This window comes from Oryctolagus cuniculus, chromosome 12, assembly GCF_051225735.1.
Source record: "Oryctolagus cuniculus isolate XC-2025 breed Fujian yellow rabbit chromosome 12, ASM5122573v1, whole genome shotgun sequence".
NCBI lineage: Eukaryota > Metazoa > Chordata > Mammalia > Lagomorpha > Leporidae > Oryctolagus > Oryctolagus cuniculus.
This window is the reverse complement of record NC_142878.1, coordinates 117,103,281-117,126,988: the sequence shown is the minus strand read 5'-3', so window position 1 is coordinate 117,126,988 and position 23,708 is coordinate 117,103,281.

Sequence of the window (23,708 nt, the reverse complement as noted above, 5' to 3'; positions counted from 1 at the left end):
GTTTTTTATTGTGTATTTGCAGTTCTAATCCTTGATATCTCGATTCTTTATATGATTTATTTAACATGCCTTAATTACTGCCATATGCCATCTGCTGAGGCCACTGAGCAAGAAAATAATCCTCTTGGAGGCTTCAAAACTGATGGTATCTTATGATAAGTACTCAAACATCTTTTTGCTCTTAGAGTACAAAAGAGTCACCCTAACTAGTCTCCGGTCAGGAAAGGCTTCTTAGAAGAAAGTAATGTCTAGACTGGTCTTTAAGAATGAAGTGCAATTCACTAAGAAAAAGATGGACACACTGTGCAAAGTGGGCCATATAGTCCCACACCTCAGGACAGCAGAATGAAGTACACAATCCATGTACATACGGTTCAGCATAGCTCAAGCCACATAGTTCTATGAAAATAGGAGATAGATTAGAAAGAGTAAGATATTAGAGGATCTAGTATGCCAAACTCAGGAATTTGTATTTTAATCTAAATGCTATTGATGGAATTGTAAAGAAGTATGTGACTGGATAAGATTTACCTTTTAAGAAAGAGTTCTCTGCAGTGGCATTGAAGGTTGGAGACTGAAGGTGGGCAAATCATGCCAGAGATCTTGTGATTACCTTAATCCCATGCTATAAGCAAGGTGCTGTTTGTGTGTGTGAGGAAGTTATAATCTGACAGAAGAATACAATGCATTTTATATCTAGGCATTGTGTGAACTTATTTAAAATAAATATTATGTAATTATTTTTAAAATATATTTCCAAAATAATGGAAAATGGTCCATGTCTCTGGGCCCCTGCTACCCCTGTGGGAGACCCATAAGAATCTTTTGGATGCTAGCTTCAGCCTGTCCCAGTCTCAGATATGTAGCCATCTGGGAAGTGAAACAATAGATGGAAGATCTCTGTGTGTCTCTTCTTTCTCTCTGTAGCTCTTTCTGTCTCATAAATAAATAAATCCTGGGGCCGGCACTGTAGCACAGTGGGTTAAAGTCCTGGCCTGAAGCGCCAGCATCCCATATAGGTGCCCATTGTAGTCCTGGCTGCTCCTCTTCCAATCCAGCTCTGTGCTATTGCCTGGGAAAGCAATAGAAGATGGCCCAAGTGCTTGGGCCCCTGTACCCACATGGGAGATCTGGAAGAAGCTCCTGGCTCCTGGCTTTGGATCGGCACAGCTCTAGCCATTGTGGCCATCTGGAGAGTGAACCAGCAGATGTACAACCTCTGTCTCTATTTTTCTCTGTGACTCTGTCTTTCAAGTAAATAAAATAAATCTTTAAAAAAAGAGCAAATAAATAAATCTTTAAAAATAAAAGTGTTAAAAACCTGTTCCAAATCTTTCATAAAAGTAAGATTTCATTCCTTTTTTATTGCTGATTAGTATTCCATTATGTATATATACAATACTTTGTTTATCCAGCATTGGTTGATTCCATAACTAAGCTATTGTGAATTGAGCCGAAATAAACTTTTGGGTACACATAAATTTTTCCATATGCTGATTTCATTTCATTTGGATAATTCCCATAAGTGGGATTGCTAGTCATATAGTAGATCTATTTTCAGATTCTGAGGAATCTCCATAGTGTCTTCCACAATGTCCATACTAGTTTATGTTCCCAAAAATTGTATATTAGGGAACATTTTCCCAACATCCTAACCAGCATTTATGTTTTGTTGATTTCTATGTGGTTGCTATTCTAGCTGGGATGAGGGGAAACTTCATTCTGGTTTTTAATTCACGTTTCCATGATGGCTAGTGATTCTGAGCATTTTTTCATGTATTTGTTGGCCATTTGAATTTTATCTTTAAAAAAAAAGCCTATTCAAGTCCTTTGCACATTTATTAACTGGTTTCTTTGTTTTGTTGTTGAGTTACTTGAAATTAAGATGATTCTGGCCTCATAGGAGTTGGGGAGGATTCCCTCCCTTTCAGTTGTTTTGAATAGTTTGAGCAGAATACAATTAATTCTTTAGAAGTCTGGTAGAATTGAACAGTGAAGTCATTTGGTGCTGGGCTTTTCTTGTTGGGAGGGTTTTTATTACTGATTCAGTCTTCATCTTGGTTTTTGGTCTGCTTAGCTTTTCTATGTCTTTATGTCTCAGTTTGGGTAGATGGTATGTTTCCAGACAGCTATCCATTTCTTCCAGATTTTCCAGTTTGTTGGCATATTTTGTGTTAGTCATTTCTGTGGACTCTTATGGAACTATTGGCATCTGCCTATGAAAGAAGCTACACAAGAATAAACGATGTAAAATATTGTGACACTATATACACCTTTTAAAAAAATGTTGATTGGAAAAGCAGACTTGCAGAGAGAGGAGAGACAGAGACAGACAGAAGAGAGATCTCCCATTCAGTGGTTCAATCCCCAAATTACTACAATGGTCAGGGTTCAGGCAGGCTGAAGCGAGGAGCCATGAGTTTGTCCTGGGTCTCCTATATGGGAGGAAGGGGCTGAAGCACTTGGGGCATCATTTCCAGGCACATTAGTAGGGAGTTGGATTGGAATTGGAACAGATAGAACACAAACAGGCAGCTATATGGGATGCCAACATGTCAGGTGGCACTTTAAGCCATTATGGCATAGTGTCAGCCTCACTATATACAAATATTAAATAAAATTTATTTATAGAGCAATTACTGAAATAGGTTATATGAAAATCCAGTTGTACACTAGATAAAAATTGGCAATGCAAAATGATTTTGATCAAAAATAATTTTAAAATCTATATAGTCTCTTTCCACCACAGTATTTTTTTTTTGACAGGCAGAGTTAGACAGTGAGAGAGAGACAGAGAGAAAGGTCTTCCTTCCATTGGTTCAGCCCCCAAATGGCTGCTACCAAATGAGCCAAACTGAAGCCAGGAGCCAGGTGCTTCTTCCTGGTCTCCCATGTGGGAGCAGGGCCCAAGCACTTGGGCCATCCTCCACTGCCTTTCCAGGCCACAGCAGAGAGCTGGACTACAAGAGGAGCCACCAGGACAGAACTGGCACCCCAACCAGGACTAGCACCTGGAGTACCAGTGCCACAGGCGGAGGATTAGCCTAGTGAGCCATGGCACCAGCCTCCACAGTATTTTTAGTTGGAGTAAGATAACCTGGAATGACTGAATTTTTTTCCCTTATCTAGCAAAATTGACATTAAACTGCAAGGTTTCTGATCTGGTCAGCTCTTGCATTGCATTTTGTACATATCCCTTAACATTTTATTCCATAATTGTTCACCCGTAAAGGATAGAACATGTCTAACTTAAGAGACAGGTAATAATGCATTTTTTCTCTGCCCTAGCATATCTTTTTGATATATTGGAACTATTAGAAATTCATGAAACAATAGAAATATTTTCTTCCTTCTTAGAATCATCTAAATTTCAAGATTATTTTTTAAACTTCAGGTAAAAGTTTGGGATAATTCTTATTCACAGAGGTTGGTACAGGAGATAATTGAGATTTAAAGGAAGATTGAAGGCATATGGTAATTATCTTGCAATAATAAAGGAATTATCCTGACTTTGAAAATACCATTCAAATAACTTCCTTGATCTATTATAATAGCTTTAGCTTTAAGTTATCTGCTGATGTGCTAGTATTATTTAATTTTATTCAAAGTACTTTAATTATAGACACAGTAAATTAAATGACTTATACAAAGGTTCCATTTTATTTTATACTAAAGTCATGGACATTGGTTTTTAAATTATTGCTTCCTATCTTAATTATACAACTTTTATTCATGATATCTTGGTTTACTATTTGGATAAATAGAAATGTAAAATATGAAGCTCACAATGATCAACTTACAGTCAATGATTTGGGCTTGAGAACTGATTAAGACAGAAACTATAGAAGAATGTGAATTGAGAATGCTCGATGATTTCATGTCAGAAGGTTCTATTCTTAGCTATGATATAACTACTAATTAGTATGTACCAAGTATCTGTTAGCTATAAAAAAGTGGGCCTGTTATTACAAATTATTTTGATATTTTCCCCTTCCTACAGGGGAAAGTTAAACCACACATTGCTAACATATCTCCTGTGTATTCTAGTGAAGATATAAAACTGTAGGGAATCACCAGCACTTAAAATAATCTGCACCTTAGCTCATTCCCAGTACCATAATTGATACAATTTTTTCCAGTTGGATTACAGAATCTTTTTTTAGGTAGAATTTCATTTTGTTTTGTATCATTTAGCCTGAGAAGTATTTATTAAATGAAATTTTTAATGATACATATTTTAAAATATATTAATATGCTCATGGATTTATTTTTAAAGATTTATTTAATTATCTGAAAGGCAGAGTAACAGAGAAAGGCAGAGGAAGAGACAGAGAAAGAGATCATCCATTTGTTTCACTCCTGAGATGACCACAATGGCAGGTTCTGGGCCACTCCAAAGCCAGGAACCAGGAATCCCATCTAGTATACACACACATAGAGACTTCAGTTGTGGTTTGTAACAGGTGACAAACTGTTAATTAATTATTCTATTACCATCTGGACCATTTGTATTATGCTATATTTTACACAGTTGAAACAAAGATTATGATTTTCTAGTTTTGTTGTTTCACGGCACAAATGTAGTTTGGAAATACATCTCTCTCATAGTACCGGGTTGAAGATGGCGGAATGGGGAGGGAGCACACCGATGGTCCAGGAAGGGAAGGTTCAAAGAGGGGTGAGAATTTGTAGTTTCAGGGAAAGGGAAGCTCTTCCGAAACTTGGGAGACAGGGTGGACCTGCGAGGAGGACACAGACACCTGAAGCACAGGACACCAGCAGGAGTGTGTATGCACCAGCGCTGGAAGCCGAGGTGAGACAGGGCACTCACCCAGCACCTCTGCAACAGCAGCCGCTGCCTCTCCCCCAACCCACCCTGGGACGGACACTGAGACACGCACGACTGAGTGGGGGAGGAAATAGAAAACGAACAGAGTGAGTAGCGCCTGCGGAAAGAGTGTGTGGTTCAGGGGGACTAATTGAGGGACTAAACAAGCTAGGAACCCTTTCTGCCTCTACCCTCCCCCAAATCGGAGCTGCAGTGGGCAGGAAGCAGCCATCTTGTTTGTTTACATTCGGGCTTAAAGGAGAGCTGCCTCTGCCTCCACATTAACCTTCGGAGGTGAAGCCCAAAGGTGGAGTGGAGCCACAGGACACTCCTCATGCAGGGGCGGGCAGTGAGGGAGGGCTGCCAAAAAATGGAATGCCAAAAAAAAAAAAAAACCCACAATAAGAATATGGAAGAACATATAAACTCGCCAATGGAGTAGGCTAAACGAACCATAACAGAGGCTGAAGAAGAAGAAATTGAAAGCATGTCAGAAAAAGAATTCCAAAAATTAATAATCAGATTACTTAGAAATAATGAGAAACAGTGTCGAGAGCTGAACGAAAAACAAGCCCGAGGATTAGAGATCCTAAAGAGAAGCCAGAATGAAATACTGGAAATGAAAAACTCAATTGACCATATAAAAAACACCATGGAATCCCTCAGAAATCGAACAGATGTAATAGAAGACCGAATATCAGAATGCAAAGACAAACTTCCAGAAATAATACAGTCAGTCAAACACAGGAAGAAGAAATTAAAAAATTAAAAAATATGGTCAGAGACCTACAAGATTCAATCAAATGGTGTAATGTTTGGATAATAGGAGTCCCTGAGGGGGTGGAAAGAGAGATTGGATTGGAAGGTGTTTTCAATGAAATAATATCAGGAGCCAGCACCGCAGCTCACTAGGCTAATCCTCCACCTTGCAGCACCGGCACACTGGGTTCTAGTCCTGGTTGGGGCATCAGATTCTGTCCCAGTTGCCCCTCTTCCAGGCCAGCTCTCTGCTGTGGCCAGGGAGTGCAGTGGAGGATGGCCCAAGTGCTTGGGCCCTGCATCCCATGAGAGACCAGGAGAAGCACCTAGCTCCTGCCATCGGATCAGCATGGTGCGCCGGCCACAGCGTGCCGGCTGTGGTGGCCATTGGAGGGTGAACCAATGGCAAAAGGAAGACCTTTCTCTCTGTCTCTCTCTCTCACTGTCCACTCTGCCTGTCAAGAAAGAAAGAAAGAAAGAAAGAAAGAAAGAAAGAAAGGAAGAAAGACAGACTAGAAAACTTCAAACAAAGGCAGCTGGATAACAACAGGCAAATTCAACAGGTAGCCAGGACTCCGTACAGGGTAGACCAGAAGAGAAATTCACCACGACACATTGTGGCAACACTCAGCTCAGTGACACACAAAGAACAAATCCTAAAATGTGCCAGAGAAAAATGACAAATCACATACAGGGGTAAGTTAATCAGACTCACCCCAGACTTCTCATTGCAAACACTACAGGCAAGGAGATAATGGCATGATATATTTCAAGTTTTAAAAGACAAACAATGCCAACCTAGAATACTCTACCCTGCAAAGCTATCATTTATGAATGAAAGGGAAATAAAGATCTTCCAAGACAAACAGAAACTGAAAGAATTTGTATCCATGCTTCCAACCCTACAACACTTGCTCAAAGATGTGCTGCACACAGAAATACAAAAACAAAAACTTCACTACAAAAAAAGTGAATGTAGAGTAACCTACAAACAAAGTTCAAAATACATAAACAGCTTGTTTAAGGAAACATGAATGAGAAAAGACAGTACTTAACAATAATCACACTGAATGTGAATGGTCTTAATTCTACTACCAAGAGACAGAGACTAACTGTTTGGATCAAGAAAGAGAATCCATCTATACGCTGCCTTCAGGAGACACACCTTATCAGCAAAGATGCACGCAGACTGAAAGTGAAAGGATGGAAAAAGAGACTCCAAGCTAACAGAAATCAAAAAAGAGCTGGTGTGGCCAGCCTAATATCAGATAAAATAGACTTTCACATAAAAACTATTAAAAGAGACAGAGAAGGGCACTATATAATGATTAAAGGATCTACCCAACAAGAAGACATTACTATTATAAATGTATACGCACCTAATTACAGGGTGCCTGGCTACCTGAAAGAATTACTAAAGGATTTAAAGGGAGATATAGATTCAAATACAATAGTAACAGGGGACTTCAACACCCCACTCTCACCAATGGGCAGATCAACCAGTCAGAAATTCAACAAGGAAACAACAGAGTTAATTGACGCTATGGACCAAATAGACCTAATAGATATCTTCAGAACCTTCCACCCCACACCCACAGAGTTCACATATTTCTCCCCAGTACATGGAATGTTCTCTAGGATTGACCATATGCTAGGCCATAAAGGGAGGCTCAACAAATTCAAAAAAATTGAAACTATACCATGCAGCTTCTCAGACCATAGTGCAGTGAAACTTGAAATCAACAACCCAAGAATTTCTACACCATATGCAAACATATGGAGAATGGACAACATGATCCTAAATGAACAGTGGGTCATCGAAGAAATTAAAAGAGAAATCAAAAGATTTCTAGAAACAAATGAAAATGATAACACAACCTATCAAAACCTGTGGGACACAGAAAAAACAGTGCTAAGAGGAAAGTTTATAGTAATTGGTGCCTACATCAAGAAGCTGGAAAGGAACCAAACAAATGAAATCTCCATGCACCTCAAGGATTTAGAAAAACAACAGCAAATCAAGCCCAAATCCAGCAGGGTAAAAGAAATACTAAAGATTAGAGAAGAAATAAACAGAATTGAAACCAAAAAAAAAAAAAAACAATACAAAAGATCAACAAAACCAGGAGCTGGTTCTTTGAAAAAATAAACAAAATCGACACACCATTTGCCCAACTAACCAAAAAAAGGAGAGAGAAGACCCAAATCTGTAAAATCAAAGATAGTAATGGAAATGCAACAACAGACACAACAGAAATAAAAAAAATCATCAGAAACCACTACAAAGAGATGTGTGCTAACAAATTGGGGAACCTGGAAGAAATGAATAGATTCCTGGACACATACAACCTTCCTAAACTGAGCCGTGAAGATATAGAAAATCTAAACAGACCCATAACCATGGAAGAAATTGAATCAGTAATAAATGCACTACCAAAAAAGAAGAGCCCAGGATCGGATGGCTTCATGCCAAATTTTACCAGACATTTAGAGAACAACTAACCCCCATTCTTCTCAAGTTATTCAAAACAATTGGAAGGGAGGGAATCCTCCCAAATTCTTTCTACGAAGCCAATATCACCTTAATTCGTAAGCTCGGAAAAGACACAACAGAGAAAGAAAACTACAGACCTATCTCCCTGATGAACATAGATGCAAAAATACTCAACAAAATTCTGGCAAACTGAATCCAACTGCACATCAAAAAGATCATTCACCCAGACCAAGTGGGATTTATCCCTGGTATGCAGGGATGGTTCAATATTCAAAAGTCAATCAATGTAATACATCACATTAATAAATTGAGAAACAAAAATCATATGATTATCTCAATAGATGCAGAGAAAGCATTTGACAAAATACAACACCCTTTCATGATGAAAACCCTAAGCAAATTAGGGTTAGAAGGAACATTCCTCAACACAATGAAGGCAGTCTATGATAAACCAATGGCCAGCATCATATTGAATGGGGAAAAGTTGGAGGCATTTCCATTGAAAACTGGCACCAGACAGGGATGCCCACTCTCACCATTGCTATTCAATATAGTCCTAGAAGTGTTAGCCAGGGCCATCAGGCAAGAAAAAGAAATTAAAGGGATACAAATGGGGAAGGAGGAAGTGAAACTATCCCTATTTGCAGATGACATGATACTATATATAGGGGACCCGATAAACTCCTATAAGAGACTATTGGAACTCATAGAAGAGTTTGGTAAAGTAGCAGCATACAAAGTCAACACTCAGAAATCAACAGCCTTTGTATACACAGATAATGCCAGGGCCAAGCAAGAAATTCTAAGATCAATCCCATTCACGATAGCCACAAAAACAATAAAGTACCTTGGAATAAATTTAACCAAGGATGTCAAAGACCTCTATGATGAAAATTACAAAACACTAAAAAAGAAATAGAAGCTGACACAAAAAATGGAAAAACCTGCCATGCTCATGGATTGGAAGAATCAATATCATCAAAATGTCCATTCTCCCAAAAGCAATTTACAAGTTCAATAAAATACCAATCAAAATACCAAAGTCATTCTTCAAAGACCTAGAAAAAATGATGCTGAAATTCATATGGAGAAACAGGAGACCCAGAATAGCTAAAGCAATCCTTTACAATAAAAACAAGGCCAGAGGCATCACAATTCCAGACTTCAAGACATATTGCAGGGCAGTTATAATCAAAACAGCCTGGTACTGGTACAAAAACAGATGGATAGACCAATGGAACAGAATAGAAACACCAGAGATCAATCCAAATATCTATAACCAACTCATATTCGACAAAGGAGCTAAAACCAACCCCTGGAACAAGGACAGCCTCTTCAACAAATGGTGCTGGGAAAACTGGATGTCCACATGTTGAAGTATGAAGCAAGACCCCTACCTTACACCTTACTCAAAAATCCACTCAACATGGATCAAAGAACTAGAGATGCGCCACGACACCATGAAACTAATTGAGAGCATAGGGGAAACCCTGCAAGATATTGGAACAGGTGAAGAATTCCTGGAGAAGACCCCAGAGGCATGGGTAATCAAAGATAAAATAAATAAATGGGATTACCTCAAATTGAAGAGTTTCCTTACAGCAAAGGAAACTGTCAGGAAATTGAAGAGGCAACCAACAGAATGGGAGATGTTATTCGCAAACTACACAACAGATAAAGGATTAACAACTAGAATCTATAAAATGATCAAAAAATACCACAGAATCAAAACAAACAACCCAATAAAAAAATGGGCCAAGGACCTTAACAGACATTTTTCTTGTTTTTTCTTTTCTTTTCTTTTCTTTTTTTTTTTTTTTTTTTTTTTTTTTTTTTTTTTTTGGACAGGCAGAGTGGACAGTGAGAGAGAGAGAGAGACAGAGAGAAAGGTCTTCCTTTTGCCGTTGGTTCACCCTCCAATGGCCACCATGGCTGGCACACTGTGGCCAGCGCACCGCACTGATCTGATGGCAGGAGCCAGGTGCTTATCCTGGTCTCCCATGGGGTGCAGAGCCCAAGCACTTGGGCCATCCTTCACTGCACTCCCTGGCCACAGCAGAGAGCTGGCCTGGAAGAGGGGCAACCGGGACAGAATCCGGTGCCCTGACCGGGACTAGAACCCAGTGTGCCGATGCTGCAAGGCAGAGGATTAGCCTAGTGAGCCACGGCGCCGGCCTTAACAGACATTTTTCAAAAGAGGAAATCCAAATGGCCAACAGACACATGAAAAATGCTCAGGATCCCTAGCCATCAGGGAAATGCAGATCAAAACCACAATGAGGTTTCACCTCACTCCAGTTAGATTGGCTTACATAAATCAATCAACAACAGATGCTGGTGAGGATGCAGGGAAAAAGGGACACTAATCCACTGTTGGTGGGAATGTAAACTGGTAAAGCCACTATGGAAGACAGTTTGGAGAGTCCTCAGAAACCTAAATATAGCATTACCACAGGACCCAGCCATCCCACTCCTTGGAATATACCCAGATGAAATTAAAGGGGAGAAAAAAAGAGCCATTTGCACTTCAATATTTGTTGCAGCTCAATTCACAATAGCTAAGACATGGAATCAACCTAAATGTCCATCAACGGATGACTGGATAAAGAAACTATGGGATATGTACTCTATGGAACACTATATAGCAGTAAAAAACAATGAAATCCGGGCATTTACAACAAAATGGAGGAAGCTGGAAAACATCATACTGAGTGAAATAAGCCAGTCCAAAAGGGACAAATATCATATGTCCTCCCTGATCGATGGCAACTAAACGAGCATCTAAAATGATACCCATTGAAGTGAAATGGACACTATGAGAGACAATGACATGATCAGCCCTTGTCTAGACTGTTGAGGAACAACTTACTATTTTATTCCTTTTAGTATTTTTGTTGTTGTTGTTGTTGTTGCTCTGTTTGTTCTACATAAGACCACTGGTTGAACTCCGTAATCAATGCACAATCATTCTTAGGTGTTAAAAATTAACAGAAAAGTGATCTCTGTTAAACATAGGAGTGGGAATAAGAGAGGGAGGAGATATATAGGTCGGCACATGCTCACTCGGACTTACCTCCAATGATAGAACTAGAAATGTGCCAGGGGATTTCAGCTCAATCTTACCAAGGAGGCAGGTACCAATGCCAGTGCACTTGGTAAAGTGATAAGTATAAATACACAACCAATCAAAAAGATAGGGTAAGTGTCAAAGAGATTTCACAAATAAGACCAGTGTAAGCAAATAATGAAGGACAGAATTAAAAGGGAGAGAATGATCCTGCGGGGGAAGCAGGACACACAGCAGACTCATAGAATGGCAAATGCCCAAAACAGCACTCCTGCCTCAGAATCAACCCTTGGGACATTTGGATCTGGCTAAAAGGTCCATGAGAGTCTCACAGCCATGGAAAGCCATGACATGGTGGCAAAAAGCAATCTAAATGAAAGTTCCTGGTGAACAAGACCCCAGCAGAAGGAACGGGCCATCAAGGAGGGAGGCGCCTTTCTCTGAAGGGAGGAAGGAACCTCCACTGTGATATGGCCTTGACTAAACAAGTTCAGAGTTGGTGAACTCAAGGGGCTTCCATAGCCTGGACAGCTCATGGCAGGAGTCTCGGGTAATTGCTGATGTCATAAATAAGAGTGTCAATTGTTAAATCAACAACGGGAGTCACTGGGTACAGGCTCCCCATGTAGGATCTCTGTCCTTAATGTGTTTTACTATGAAACTTAAAAACAACACTACTAGTCGAACAATGCCCTATACCTTGTGTGGTTGTGTGAGTGCAGCCTGTTGAAATCCTTGCTTAGTGTATACTAAGTTGATCTTCAGTATATGAAGGTAATTGAAAATGAAACTCGATGAAGGATGGGATGGGAGAGGGAGTAGGAGAGGGGAGGGCCGCGGGAGGGAGGGAGGGAGGTTGGGGGGGCACAACAATACAAAAGTTGCACTTTGTAAATTCACATTTATTAAATAAAAAAAAGGAAAAAAAGAAATACATCTTAAATTTTTCCCTTTCTAATTAGAACTTAATTTCTGGGCACATATAGAAAATTTTAATTCCTAATATAATATATTTTAAACACTGTTATTTAGTTATGTATTGGAAACACAAAGATACACAGAGAAACAGTGACAGAGAGATACATCATTCATCTGCTACAATCTTGAAATGCCTGTGAGCTGGCTGAGGCCAAAGCCAGGAGTCTGAGCCCAATCTGGTTCTGCCATGTTGGTGGCAGGAACCCAAGTACTTCATTCACTATCTGCTGCCTGTGAGGATGTATGTCAGCAGGATACTGTATTAAAAATGAAACTGGGACTTGAACTCAAGGAACTCGGATCTGAGATACAGGCATCCAAATGGTGTTTTAATTACAATGCAAAATGCATGACCCAGAAATATTTTAAAACATGTTTTGTTTTGTTTTTAAGATTTTATTTATTTGAGAGGTAGAGTTACAGACAGTGAGAAGGAGAGACAGAGAGAAAGGTCTTCCTTCCATTGGTTCACTCCCCAGTGGCCGCATTGGCTGGAGCTGCACTGATCCGAAGCCAGGAGCCAGGAGCTTCTTCCATGTCTCCCACATGGGTGCAGGGGCCCAAGCACTTGGGCCATCTTCTACTGCTTTCCCAGGCCATAGCAGAGAGCTCGATCAGAAGAGGAGCAGCCAGGACTACAACCGGAGCCCATGTGGGATGCCGGTGCCACAGGCAGAGGATTAATCTACTGCACCATAGCGCCAGCCCCTTAAAGTATGTGTTAATAAAAGCCTGATATAAAATCAACGGTAGGCAGCTTTATTTCTGTAATGTCCACTGACAAAGTGCTTAGCACTATATAGTGTACATTCAGAGTATTAACATATACATAAGAAATTCTACATTCATCCTGAGTTATTGCCTACCAGGGATAATAAATAGAACCTCTTTTCAATGAAAGATAAAAACATTTTACAGATTTATTTACTTATCTGAAAGTCAGAGTTACACAGTGGAAGGAGGGGCAGAGAGAGAGAGTCTTCCATCTGCTGGTTCATTTCCCAGATGGCTGCAACAGCCGGAGCCAGGAACTTCTGGGTCTCCCACATGATTGCAGGGGCCAAGGACTTGGACCATCAGAAAATGAAGTACTTCAGAACTGTCTCTAGCAAAATTATCTGTATGTATTGCAATCTTGTAGAGTAGGTGAAAGTCTAGTTCAGCTAGAAATGCCTGTATTATGCAGCTGTTAAAAAGCATTTTTTACAGATTTATTTTATTGATTTGAAAGGTAGAGTTAGAGAGAGAGAGAGAGAGAGAGAGAGAGAGATCTTCCATCTGGTGGTTCACTCCCCAAATAGCCACAATGGCCAGTGCTGGGCCAGACTGAAGCCAGAACCCAGGAACTTCATACAAGTCTCTCACGTGGGTGCAGGGGCCCAAGCACTTGGACCATCCTCTGCTGTCTTCTCAGGCACATTAGCAGGGAGCTGGATTGGAAGCAGAGCAACTAGGATTCAAACTGACAGTCATGTGGTATGCTGGTGTTGCAAGTGGCAGCTTAAATCCGCTATGCCACAACACCAGCCCCATTGAAGAAGGTTTTAAAATGGATCAGCCCTATATGAATTATTGGAAACATCTCAAAGATAAAATAAAAAAAAAACACACCACGGAGTAAAGCAGTGTAAAGAATATACATTTAGGAGGCAAATAGCTCCAAAGATTTATGTTATGCTTCCATATTTTAAGTACACAGCCAGCTACTAAATTTCCCAGCCTTTCTTACATCTAAAAAGACTGTTATATCCAAGGGCATATTTGCTGAGTGATCTGGTGACTTTGGGCCAGGTCATTAAGTTAGTTTCATCTTTTCCTTCCATTCCTCCTGCAGCCACCCTGGTGAATGTGATGCTGAAGTAAACACTGAGATGCTAGACTATGGCAGACTCGTGCCCCTTAAGTCCACAGGGAAATCTGCCCATTGACCATCAGACGGCCATGCGAGTGCATAAATAAACTTTCATTGTGTGAAACTACTGAGACTTTGGGTTAAGTTACTACAGCAGCTGGCATTACCTTAACTGAGCAGTATGTTGCCACTTGAATCTATCTATGGAAAGGAATGTATCCACGTATGCTTCTGTATGCCTTGAATGTGGCTGAAGGAATTCCTAAGAAGGTGAGGATGGTGGTCTATTCTAAGGGTGGGCAGTGTTCATATTCAAATTATAACAACAAAAAAAAACCAAATTATGAAAACATGCTTTTCATGGTTTGCCTTTTATACCATGTTGTTGGATTGTAACATCTTCCCAAAAAATGAAGATAAATACTTGAACTTAGCAAGAAAGGAAATGGAGCAGGGGAGATATTAAAGGTATTGAAGGGATAGAGAATTCTGGAGAGGTAAGGAGGAAAGTAAGTCAAAGACATAGGTGGGTACTTATAAGTTAGGAGATAATACTGATCCTCTAGTGTGAAAGGTAGTGGAAATAGCAATTATATCGCCCACGAATAGAAAAAAATGCAAATGAAAAAATACTGAGACAAAATATTTCATCTATCAGATGGATAAAAACCCACACAAAAGTTCAATAATATATTATGTTGTCAAGGCTGTGAGGAAATAAGCACTCTCATATATCAGTGGGAGAAAGGGTAAAAAATCTAGTAAAATCTGCCAAGCATATCTTTGATTCATCAAATCCCCTCTGGTAATCTGCCCTAGAGCAAAATCTGCACAGGTCAAAAATAATAGAATTATACAAGGTATTTATTGTAGTATTGTTGGAGGAATACAAGATTCAAAATAAAATTCCAGTGGTAAGGGACTGGTTGAATAAATTATGAGCTTTCTCCCTCTCTCTCTCTCTCTCTCTCTCTCTCTCTCTCTCTCACACACACACACACACACACACACACACAAAATAGACCTGTATAAATGGTATGGAGAGATGTCCAGAATACATGAAAGTGGGGAGGGGGGAAACAAAGTGACATCAATGTGTTTGGTTTGTTACCTTTTGGAAGAAGAGTGGAGAAATAAAAATATATATTTGTATTTCCATATGTTTTTGTAAAGAAACTAGAAAGCAACTAATAAAACAGTTACCTGTTGGGATGAGTTTGTAGGAAATATGAAAATGGTAAGAGTGAGGGTAAGATTTTTTATTTTAAAAATGTATAATTGACTGTTTAAAATCTTTTCATTATATTATGTAACAGTTTCCATAATTATCAACACATGGTCCATCTATTTCCTCTATAACTCCATACCATACCCCTTCTCTAGATTATATTAAAATTGATCTAACGTTGTATTTGTCTTTCTGTGTCTGACTTATTTCACTTAACATAATCATTTCCAGTTCCATATGTTTTCACAAATGGCAATTTTTGGGGCTACCACTGAGGCATAGGGGGTAAAACTGCCACCTGCAGTGCAGGTATCCCATATGGGTGCAGGTTCAAGTCCTGGCTGCTCCACTTTCAATCCAGATCTCTGCTATGGCCTGGGAAAGCAGTAGATGGCCCAAGTTAACATTTTGCCATATTTGTTTTTTAGCATCCTCCCACTGTCTCTAATCCCTTTCATCCTTCCCTCCCCTCTCTCTCTGTAAATATATATGAATGTCCTGCAAAATATTTGTGGAAAATGTACATCATGAATAACATCATAAGCTTCAAAATTTTTGCACAGAAAATAAACTTGTCTTTTATTTCTGTTTTTGACAAACTTTTGAAGTACCATTATATACTGATGCTTTTTGACTAAATCTATGAAATGATACAAGCCAAATGTTGTTTTCTAGTTTTAATGTTTCTTTGTTAATTAGTTGGTGTTATGCTATGGGAAAAACTTTTCCTTCTCTCCTTTTAAAAAAACTGTATCAGTATGAACCTAGTGATTTCACATTATTTTAATGCCCTATTGTTCCCAAGGTTAGCCAGTAGAAGCCTCTTTGTTCCTCTGAATCTCCCCATTGTCATTTGATTATTTTCTTATTTTCTGGTATAATGAGATATTGCAGGCTTATTTTAAACATTTCTTGCCTTAGTCCTTCAAATATGCATTTTCTCTAAGGAATCTTAGTTTTGTTTAATGCTTGAAATCATGATCTAAGTACTGGGTATGCTTATTGTTCTCAGTTTAGGATTCTTCTTCGCCCGCTATTGACTTTTTAATCATGTGAACGTAGTGCTATTGTAAAAATCATGATTTTAAAAATTATACCTGGGGGTCAGGGTTTGCTGTGGCAAAATCTGCCTGCAGTGTTGGCATCCCATATTGAATCTGTTTTGAGTCCAGGCTGCTCCACTTTCCATCTGGCTCCCTGCTAATGTGCCTGGGAAAGCAGTGGAAGATGGCCCAAGTACTTGGGCCCCTACACCCATATGGGAGAACCAGAAGAAGCTTTAGGTTCCAGGCTTTGGCCTGGCACAGCTCCAGCCATTGCAGCCATTTGGGGATGGAAGATCTCTATCTGTCTTTTTATCTCTTCTTTGTATCTCTGCTTTTCAAATAAATAAATCTTTTTAAAACTTTATACCTGAAATCACATATAGATTATAAAGTCAAATGAATATGAAAATGTAGTATAGTGTCTGAAGAGGCAGTCTTTGGAGTTGAATGGCTTTAGGTTCAAGTTTACCACTATCACTTAGAGGTTTTGTAATTCATCTTATTCACCTGTTGATTGGTGACAAATATTTATACCTCACTGGATTGTTGTGAAGATTTTTTAAAATTTATTTATTTGAAAGTCTGAGTTACACAGAGAGAGAGAAAGAATGAGAGATAGAAAGTCTTCCATCCTCTGGTTTACTCTCCCAGATGGCTGCAACAGCCAGGGTTGGGTTGGACTGAAGCCAGGAACCAGAAGCTTCTGGGTCTCCCACATGAGTGCAGGGGACCAATCACTTGAGCCATCCTCTGCTACTTTCCCAGGCAATTAGAGAGCAACTGGATCAGAAGTGGAGCAGCCAGGAGTTGAACCAGCACCCATGAGGGATGCCAGCATAGCAGGCATCAGCCTTACATTCTATGCCACAATGCCAGCCCCTGTTGTGAATAATTAATGAGATTTTAAACTAGTTACACATGATATACAGTTACATGTAACTACTGCTTTATGAATAACTATGTTTATACTTAATACATTACTGAATCTTATATTTAAGAAGTACTTATTGACTTGAATTCTAACTCCCTTAACTATGAGATATATTTGTAGTGAAAGATTTTTTTACTGTTCCCTAATAGCATGAAAAAAATAGTCAAAAAACTCATAGAAATAGGGCCAAAAACAAATTGAAGTTGTGTTTCAGCTCCAGGGTGTTCTGAGTTCATAGAAAGTTGAGTTAACAATTCATAGATTGGACTTCTTAGCTATATATGGAAATGAAGAAACAGTCAGGAAAGTGAAGAGGCAACCAACAGAATGGGGAAAAAATATTTGCAAACTATGCAACAGATAAAGGATTAATAACCAGAATCTACAAAGAGATGAAGAAACTCCACAACAACAAAACAAACAACAGACTTAAGAGATGAGCCAAGGACCTCAATAGATATTTTTCAAAAGAGGAAATCCAAATGGCCAACAGGCACATGAAAAAATATTCAGGATCATTAGCAATCAGGGAAATGCAAATCAAAACCACAATGAGGTTTCACCTCACCCCAATTAGAATGGCAAACATTCAGAAATCTACCAACAACAGATGCTGGCAAGGATGTGGGGGAAAAGGGCCACTAACCCATTGTTGCAGGGAATGCAAACTGGGAAAGCCACTATGGAAGTCAGTCTGGAGATTCCTCAGAAACCTGAATATAACCCTACCATACAACTCAGCCATCCCACTCCTTGGAATTTACCCAAAGGAAATTAAATTGGCAAACAAAAAAGCGGTCTGCATCTTAATGTTTATTGCAGCTCAATTCACAATAGCTAAGACCTGGAATCAACCTAAATTCCCATCAACAGTAGACTAGATAAAGAAATTATGGGACATGTACTCTATAGAATACTATACAGCAGTCAAAACAATGAAATCTGGTCATTTGCAACGAAATGGAGGAATCTGGAACACATCATGCTGAATGAAATAAGCCAGTTCCAAAGGGACAAACATCATATGTTCTCCCTGATCGGTGACAACTAACTGAGCACCTAAAAGGAAGCCTGTTGAAGTGAAATGGACACTTTGAGAAACAGTGACTTGATCAGCCCTTTTCCTGACTGTCGAGGAACAACTTATAATTTATCCCTTTTAGTATTTTTTTGTTCTACTTAAATCTATTGATTGATCTCTGTAATTCACACACAATTATTTTAAGGTATTGAAATTTAACTGAAAAATGATCTGTTAAATATAAGAGTGGGAATGAGAGAGGGAGGAGATGTACAATTTGGGACATGCTCAAGCTGACTTGCTCCAAATGGTAGAGTTAAAAATGTGCCAGGGGATTCCAATTCAATCCCATCAAGGTGGCATGTACCAATGCCATCTCACTAGTCCAAGTGATCAATTTCAGTTCACAACTGATCATAATGATAGGACTAAGAGTCAAAGGGATCAAGTTAAGAAGAGTAGTGTCTGTTAATACTAACTGATAGAATAAAAAAGGGAGAGAATGATCCAACATGGGAAGCAGGATACACAGCAGACTCATAGAATGGTGGATGTCCTAAACAGCACTCTGGCCTCAGAATCAGCCCTTAAGGCATTTGGATCTGGCTGAAGAGCCCATGAGAGTATTTTAGGTATGGAGAGCCAAGTCACTCTGGAAAAAAAAAAAACCTAAATGAAAGATCCGTGCAAGTGATATCCCAGTGGAAAGAAAAGGTCATCAAAGAAGAAGGTACCTTTCTCTGAAGGGAGGAGAGAACTTCCACTTTGACAACAACCTTGTCTAAATAAGATCAGAGCCAGCAAACTCAAAAGGCCTCCATAGCCTTGGCAACTCATGACAAGAGCCTAGGGTGATTACTGACACCATAAACAAGAGTGTCAAATTGTTAAGTCAACAGCAGGAGTCACTGTGCACTTACTCCTCATGTAGGATCTCTGTCCTTAATGTGCTGTACATTGTGATTTAATGCTATAACTGGTACTTAAACAGTATTTTTCACTTCTCTTTCTATGTGGGTGCAAACTGTTGAAATCTTTACTTAATATATACTAAACTGATCTTCTGTATATAAAGAGAATTGAAAATGAATCTTGATGTAAATGGAATGAGATAGGGAACAGGAGATGGGAGGGTTGTGGGTGGGAGAGAAGTTATTGGGGGGGGGAAGCCATTGTAATCCATAAGCTGCACTTTGAAAATTTATATTTATTAAATAAAAGTTAAAAAAACAACCATTTGTTCTAGATAATTCCAAAAATTAACAAATATAGTGTTTATACTTTGGCACGTTAGAAATGGAACATTGAAGTGAAAAGCAGGGAGAACAGTAAAATAATGGATTTAACATCTCAATAAAACTAATTTTATTTATGTATTCTTATTTGGTTATATTTTCTTAGTCCCCAGTAGTCATGATATACTGTATTCAAATTATAAAAATGCCCAGTGATGGAGCTACTGTCATTATACATAGTATTCACTCCTACTCTCTGAATCAGTACCATATTGAATGTATTGGCTTGAAACCAACAGATGGGGAGAGCCAGTACAGCCATGGCAGTGGATATTCACAGGCCTGGAGAGGACCTTTCCTCAGTGTGACTCTAGTTCATAAACCTTTGCCCAAGATTATTTGAATGAGCAAAAAGAATTAAGTCTGCATAAAGGGGTTACCAACATGAGCTACTTCTCTTCATATGAACTATCTTATTCTTAAGGTGGGTGAGAAAGAGAATTTTTGAAATATTGTGGAATACAGGACACATAAATAAAAACATTGTGATAGATAATTGAAAGTCTGTCTTCCACAGAGAAGTAGGTAAAACTATAGAAGGAAAAATAAGGAACTGAGGTAACAATCTATAAATACTCTTTATAAACATGTAATAGGAATTTTATATATTCTGGTGTTTTTTTAAAAAGTGAAATTAGAAGTAAGCTAAGAGTTTTCTTATATTCACTTTTCATTAAGTAGCATTTAAAAAAGCATTATTGTATGACACAAACTTGTAGAAGCGTGTGCAGTCATTCTCAGAAAACAGTGCAGAATGGTATAGGTTTGTCACTGCTCTAAACTTTTCAGTGATTGAAAATGAACATTTCAACTTAGGCATATAAAACTACAAAGCAAATTGCATTAATTCTCAGTAGTAAAATGCTTGTTAATAGAATGTTCAAGTTTTCAAGTTACATTGCTTTTCAGAATCTAAGAGTAACTGAAATTATTCCATGAAATGTAAAACAATATGTTGACTTTTATCTTTTGCTACTCATTACCTTATATATGATATCAGCCATGCTGGTATTTTTTAATGATTTTATTTATTTATTTTCAAAAATTTATTTATTTGAGAGGTAGCGTTACAGAGAGGGAGACAGAGACAGAGACAGAGAGAATGGTTTTCCATCCACTGGTTCACCCCCTAAATGGCTGCAATGTCTAGAGCTGAGGCAGTCCGAAGCCAGGAGCCAGGATGTTCTTCCAGGTCTCCAACATGGGTGCAGGGGCCCATGTACTTGGGCCATCTTCTCCTGCTTTCCCAGGCCAAGACAGAGAACTGGATGTGAAGAGGAACAGCCAGGACAGGGACCAGCACTAATATGGGATGCCAGCACTGCAGGCAAAGGCTTACACTGCTGTGCCATAATACCAACCCTGCTAGTAGTTTTAATAGTGATATGTGCAGTGCCGCAGCTCACTAGGCTAATCCTCCACCTGCAGTGCTGGCACTCCAGGTTCTAGTTCTGGTTGGGGTGCCAGATTCTATCCCAGTTGCTTCTCTTCCAGTCCAGCTCTCTGCTGTGGCCCAGGAGCCCAGGTCCTCGGGCCCTGCACCTGCATGGGAGACCAGGAGGAAACACCTGGCTCCTGGCTTCAGATCAGCACAGCGTGCTTGCCACAATGCACCAGCCGTAGTGGCCACTTGGGGGGTAAACCAATGGAAAAAGGAAGACCTTTCTCTCTGTCTCTGTCTCTCTCACTGTCTAAATCTGCCTGTCAAAAAACAAAGTGATATGTAAGAGGCAGCTTAAAGCACACTGCAGTTGCACTATTTTCTATTGCATCAATACAACACAACACTTAGTGCTCAAAGCAGACCATGCTGTTTTATTTTTTCATGCCATTTGCTCTTCCAGGAAAACCTAATTCTCCTGATTCCCGCTTTTACACCCCAGGTCTTCCTAATTGACTTTTACTCCTACTGCAAAGTAACATTCATATCACCTCTACTAGAAAGATTTTGCTGACAGCCTGCCACCATCCACACGCTTTCTCCCATACCTACTGTGACTATGGAAATGCTCCAAATTTGTGCACTTATCATAGCACCTTGAACTTTCTTATTTCCTGAATCTAATCCATTCAAGTAAACTGAATAATATTTTTTTGATAACAATAGCCTGTATTGCTTTATCTTAGATGGAAGAAAGTGCAACCTATATAATAATTTGCTAAGGGTATTTGCAATACATAAAGACTTCAAAAACTAACTTCCTAGAGTGAGCAATTGGCTTGGCAGTTAAGATGCTGGTTAAAATGCCTGTATCCAGGGTCACTGCTGAGGTGTAGTAGGTAAAGCCACCGCCTGCAGCACCAGCCTCCTATATGGGCATTATTTTGAGTCCTAGCTGCTCCACTTCCATCCAGCTACATGATAATGTGCCCAGGAAAGCAGTGGAGGATAGCCCAAGTCCATGGGCCCCCCACCCACATGGGAGACCCAGAAAAAGTTCCTGGCTTCTGGATTCAGATCAACCCAGCTCTGGCCATTCTCTCTCCTTCTATAACTCTGCCTTTCAAATAAATAAACAAATCTTAAAAAAAAACTTACCTGTATCCCATATAGGAGTAACTCACTTTAATTCCCAGCTCTAGATCTTCATTCCAGCCTCCTGCTAATGCAGATTCTGGAGGATGAATTCCTGCCACCCACTGAGAGATCTGGATTGAGTTCCTGGCTCCAGCTTTTGGCCTCCCAGCCGCTGCAGACATTTGAGGAGTGAACAAGGGGAGGGGAGCATGCTCTTTCTTTTCTCTCATTCTTTATTTCTGCCTTCCAAATGGGTAAATCTAAAACAAAATAACTTTTAACCCATTAATGGAAATATTTGAATGTAGTATGAAATTATGAATGCACAGTATCTGATGTGAATCTTTTAGCCTATTATTGCAAAGAGGACCAATACAATGTAAATAAACATGAAATAATACATTAAATATGAATAATGTGAAGCACTTTTGAAATATAGGAATAAGAGCCTCTGATAACCTGTTCATTTGTTAAGCCAACAAGAACCACGGTAATATTATCCAAATCAGCTTTCTGAGACCTTTGGAATTCAACCAAAGGACGACAACAATCTGAGGGGGTAGTTATTCAAGAAAAATGCTGAATCTCAATAGGAACAATAAGGTTTGTGGTGTTTTAACTTGCCTTATTTTCATATTCATTTCCTAAGCTCCATAGTAATCTTGAAATATTAGCCTTTAATTGCCTTGTAATAGCTGTGAAAATCAGCAGCCCAGCAGCTAGTGGAAAAGGCAAAATGAGGATAGAGCTTCCAAGAAGGCCCACCCTCAGAGAGCTGTTGCTCTTTAAATTGACTGACAGCTCCCTGGAAAAGCAGTGTTTACAAGGCATGTCTTTGACCTGACTCAGTGCACACTCTGTGAGAAAAACTTCACTGCTGGTCATACTTTTTGAAAACAATTAGAAGCAATTGTTTAACATTATAACTGCCCAAGACAATGATTCTAATTGAGGCCAAAAAAAGGCTGACCAAAAAATGTAAAGTGAAAATATGGGAAATGAGATAACTATAGTGGGCTTTGAAAATCTTCTAAATGTTCCCAGAGATCTAGAAGGCCACACATTTGTGCAGTTTTTTTGCAGACTGAGAAAATGAGCAGCCATAGAACTCTCACCTCTGTTTGGACTTGATGGAGTGTGCAAACAGGAAGTGGTTGCTAAGGCAGAGCTGTTTACTCTGTAGTGATAAAAGCATGTGCCAGCACACACACAGAGTTTAATAGGGTAACAAATAGTTGAAGAAATTTAAGAAAATAATAATAGGGTAATAAGTAGTTTAAGAAATTTAAGAAAATTTTTGTCTGATAATTAGCTATACACTAACAAAATTAACAGAGATTTAAGTGGTTAACATACAAAGAATATTCCAGGAAGGTTGGCTAAAATAAACAGCAGCAACAACAAGCCCTGTTAAGTGGATATAGAATGTAATTCTTAGAGTTTACACATTATACTATTCATAATGTGGGTTTTTCAAAAAATATAAAAGGAAAACAGTAAATATAAGAAGACATAACACATAAATATAGAGATAAAAAAGCAGTTCTCAGAAACTCTTGTTAGGAAGCCCAGGTGTTATATTTACTAGACAAAGGCTTAAAGTAACTGTCTTTTTTGTGTTTTGACAGGTGGAGTTAGACAGAGAGAGAGAGACAGAGTGAAAGGTCTTCCTTCTGTTGGGTCACTCCCCA